General features: G+C 40.8%; 1 long non-coding RNA gene across 1 annotated transcript; it reads right to left on the minus strand.

Annotated features, from left to right (window-relative positions):
• Positions 1-2,175: 2,175 nt before the first annotated feature.
• Positions 2,176-4,102, minus strand: LOC121763160. The gene is made up of 2 exons (XR_006042405.1): positions 2,641-4,102; positions 2,176-2,521 (listed from the first exon to the last, which is right to left on the minus strand). It is a non-coding gene; the product is annotated as an uncharacterized LOC121763160 (long non-coding RNA).
• Positions 4,103-4,409: the final 307 nt, after the last annotated feature.

Below are 4,409 nucleotides of genomic sequence, written 5' to 3' on the forward strand. Positions count from 1 at the left end.
AAGAACTAAAACAAATAAAACCCAAATGTTGAATGCTTATTGCCTTGATGATCTTCTTGAATTCTTCTTCAACCCCTTACATATAATGAAGTACTCTAACTTTATAGCTCTGGAATTATTTGGCAAAGAGAATATCTTTTTTTGATGAAGCTTTGGGGGTATTTATAGTGGAGAAATCGCCTCTATTCAAATAAGGAAAATGGTTGCAAAGTATGGTAAGTCTTGGAGAGAAAGTAGGCAAATCTGCTCGCCGCTTTTTCCCAGTTGGCCGCTGTGAAGGGGGTTTGCAAAGTAGGTATACATAAATCAATTACATAATAATTTTGATCTATTTAGCAGATTATTTAGACAACAAAAAATAAAGACCTTTCGGACTTTTGATGCTTAATCACATCTAGTAGGGGAGGGATTAGACTTTGAGCAAGCCTATGGTAAACTTTGCATGATGCATGATTTGAGTGCTTATATACACTTTACCTTATACACTTTGAGAGTGAGAGAACACTTCCCATCTTTGGAAGTTTGCCACATATGAGTGCATGAATTCAATGAAGGGGTTGGCAGCTGAAGCGTACATAAATCAATTACATAATAATTTTGATCTATTTAGCAGATTATTTAGACAAAATCTATTCGCGCAATTATCTCATGTATCATGCTCATAACTTGAATTAAATCATGCTTTAGCGTAATTGAAACCTAAAACATGCTTTCTATGGATTAGTCATTTTACCTTGGGGATTCTCCACAGAATAGAAGATAGCTCGCGCCTTCTCCACGTGAAGATGTTGAGTACTAGACCACGAATCTTCTGACTGGTTCCCGGACTGTACGCTAATATCAGTGTGCGCTGATCTCACCAGAATACTAGGACTTAAACAAAGAAGACAGAAATCTTATCTTACGGAGGAGAGGAAAATCGTCCCCTATGTGTATTAGGAGGGGGACGAAATTTTGTGCAAAAATTAATTGTGTTTTTTGTCTCCTTTATTCTCCTATTTATATTAAGTCACTTATTGGGCCCAGTAAGGGATCTACGCAAGGTTTTGGATATGGCCTCCCCCAATTGGCTTTTTACTAATTAAATTGAACCCACAATTTAATACAAGCTTATATTGGAATATTACGAGCAGCCACTACAGAAGTAATATTGCACTGCCCATCCAAATCCGAAATTATAAGTAATTCGGGTTTCCGTTTAGTTTGTTGTTCATTTCCCGCGCTTAAGATAGAAACGTCCATTAATTAATTATTGTCTGCTATTAACTTAATTAATTAACATCTTATTAATTCCAAGAGTGGACTTAGCAAGAAACACTTATTTATTATTCATAGAGTAATCAAACTTCAACTAGCTAGGTTTCGAATAATAAAGCCTTGTTAAGAGCTCCTCTTGAGGACTTTATCAAATGAAACTCACCCCGCGCACGATTCAATATAATAGTAATCCTAGCACCGCTACCCAATATACCTGGATTACTGGGTTGCGAAAAACCCGCACCATTTGGTAAGTCAAAGTAGTGCATAATCAATTCCGTATGCTCAATGCTAACGTACATTGATTAAGAAATAAATAATTTATCAAGACCTCGTCTTTTAGTTGATAACATAAAGACTTGTCTTGCTGTTAGATCTAATTCAGTGCTCTACCACACCAATGTCACCTTATTTCTGTAAGGCTTAGAAATATGCGGACTGGCATTACAACCTTTCAGGATATGTAGTTTAGGCCTATCTGGGTTGTGTAATTCTTATTTTTCTTTGTTCAGAACTGACCGTGTTACCTTAAAGTGGAAGACGCCCACAACCGGTCTACTAAAACAAAGACTTAGACTTTGTTAATTTACTTATACATTTAAACATGCAATAAACATCCATTAAATGTAAAACATAACAACATTATGACCAAAATAATCTGTTGCATCCATTGGAAAATAAAATAAGAGTTTTTACAGTATACAAACTCTAACACACTGCACCTTGGCTAGCGGTTGTGGTGGGTTGATCCGACGCTTCTGTCTCTTGGGCAGCAGTCGCTGCACTTGTTTCAGCGGTCGTTGGCAATCATATCGTAACTCTCTGGACTCCTTGTTGTAATAGCCGTGATCTAATTTTTCGGAATTGTGAAATAAATATTAGAAATTTAAAGAAAAAGAACGAAAGAGTATTCGTTGATTTATTGAGTAATCAAAAACATAATATTTAGAATTTCCAGTTAAGTCATGGATACAAAAAAAAAGAGGCCGTTTATTTCTTAAGTGAATGAGATACGAGGTATACATCTCAAGCTAAGTCTAAATTTCCAAAATGCTAGACGATGGAAATAAAGACAAACGAAATACACGCCGACTAACTATTACATGTTGAAGAAAGAAAGTTTGCAAGTGGAGCTACTCTATTACAATGCGAGGGGGAAAAGAGAGGTAGCTTCGGCATGTTTAGCACCAGCTGTCGGCTCGACTACCGACGGAGGTTGGGCCGAGACGTAGATGATCGCTGTAGATGATCAACCCCCTCAAACCTGTCGACAACCAACCAAAATAACCAACAAAATGAATAAGATACTAAGGCATTTAATAGGCAAACAAGGCAAAGGGAGTAAGAGACAAATTAACTTTCGGTTGAAGACCAAGGACTTACCAAAAATAGGATGGTTAAGAGGATATCATACCACTCCTGCGCGCTTCTCAGCTTTAACCGAAGGCTGCCGCAGGACAGATCAGCCCATTCAGCGGCATTGGAACCCAGATAACAGCCTCTGCAACAGCCTGCAGAGCACATCCAAACAATCTCCCCACCTTTGTTGTACACCTGCAACAGCACCACCAAAATTCAGTTAAAGTGGTTGCAAAAATAAAAAATAAAGGAGATACTGCAGAAAGAAGACAAAGTGTATAGCAGTCCCAATTTAAAACCCACGTGTACACACCCTCCTCTATAAAGGAACCCCTCCATATGCATCAAATTCTCCTCCCACATACTTCAAATATCTCAGCAACACAAGAAGTAAGTGAGCAAGTAGCAAGTCCAAGTACTACCCGGTAATCACAAAAGGCCGAGAATCCCTTCAAGAGGTAACACCCTTGCCCTTTTGATCTCCCCATTTATATAGAGATATCACAATCTAGAACCCCAAACGACGTATTGAATCTCCAGGAAAGTAGCAGTAACACGACAACAACACACTGCCTTGCATCATATTACATTCCATGTTAACAAGAACCTAAAATCACAGTCACAGGAACTAAGGGCTACCCATAGAACCTTAAATGTAACTACTGCCATAAATGAGAACATAGGCTACTAGGTTTGAATTTTTAGCCTAAACGCAATGAACGAGTCCCATCGTCTCCAACAACACTCCCAACAATGAAGTAGAAAACCCCTAATGCTACTGGCCTTCAAAGGGGGAAGGGGGTTCAATTAACAAGAACTAAGAAAGGGAACTTAGCTTGAGACGAGAAGGTAAGCTCAGTAGTCGATTGAGGAACGACGACGGTGCCAAATGCTACCTCGCTGTACACGTGTCCAGGAAGTCCCGGAGGTGATGCCCTCTATCCTACGCTGAAGACGGCTCGAATCCGCCGAGATCCAGCGCTGGTGGGCTGAACGGCGGACGGCGGCACTGGGGTTTTGACGGAGACGGCGGCTGGAGTCCAGCGACGAAGACGGTGAGGTCTCCGTGACAGCAGCGGCTCTGGCCGTAGCGCATCACGTGCAGCCGAGACCGGAGGCGAAGACTAATCCGGCGACGGCTGAGAGATAGCAACAGCGACGATAAGGGCCACGACGGTGAGCTTCCGCGCTCACAGCAGCGGTGGTGGCGTGAGTGTGGCCGAGGGAGAAAGGAGAGAGAGGGAAGAGGGAGCAAGGAAAGAGGAGGGGTAGTGTCGGAGACAGTGGCACGCCGCCGGGAGGCGCGATGAAGGCGGCCGCCAGGGGGGGACGTCGGCAATGACGACGGTAGGTGGTGGTGGTGAGGAATCTAGGGATTCCCATTTCAATTTGGGGGTTTTTGCTTGAAAAAGAATGAGGAAGAATTGAATAGCCGATGGAGAAGGGAGAAGGTTTTGGAACTGGTCCTTTTGTTTTAATAATTGACTTTGGCCTGTTCCTCTTTAAATTTGATTCAAGCACTCTTGTTTTTTTTTAAAAAAAAATGGAGAAAGGAGAAGAGAGATATGGGATTTGGGCCACAACTATTAGAATTAAATGGGGCCATTACCATATAAGTTAATTCATTTGGGCCACGAAAAGAATGTTAATACTTTGGCCAATAAATCATAAAATGGGACTTTTATTAGTCCAAGTAAGTATTTCAAAATACTTAAAGAAAGTAATTCGGGAATTTACTATACTCGAGCAGTTCGGCAAGACTCCGAATAAATTAAATGACTAAGATTTAATTA

Source organism: Salvia splendens, chromosome 2 (genome assembly GCF_004379255.2).
Source record: "Salvia splendens isolate huo1 chromosome 2, SspV2, whole genome shotgun sequence".
NCBI lineage: Eukaryota > Viridiplantae > Streptophyta > Magnoliopsida > Lamiales > Lamiaceae > Salvia > Salvia splendens.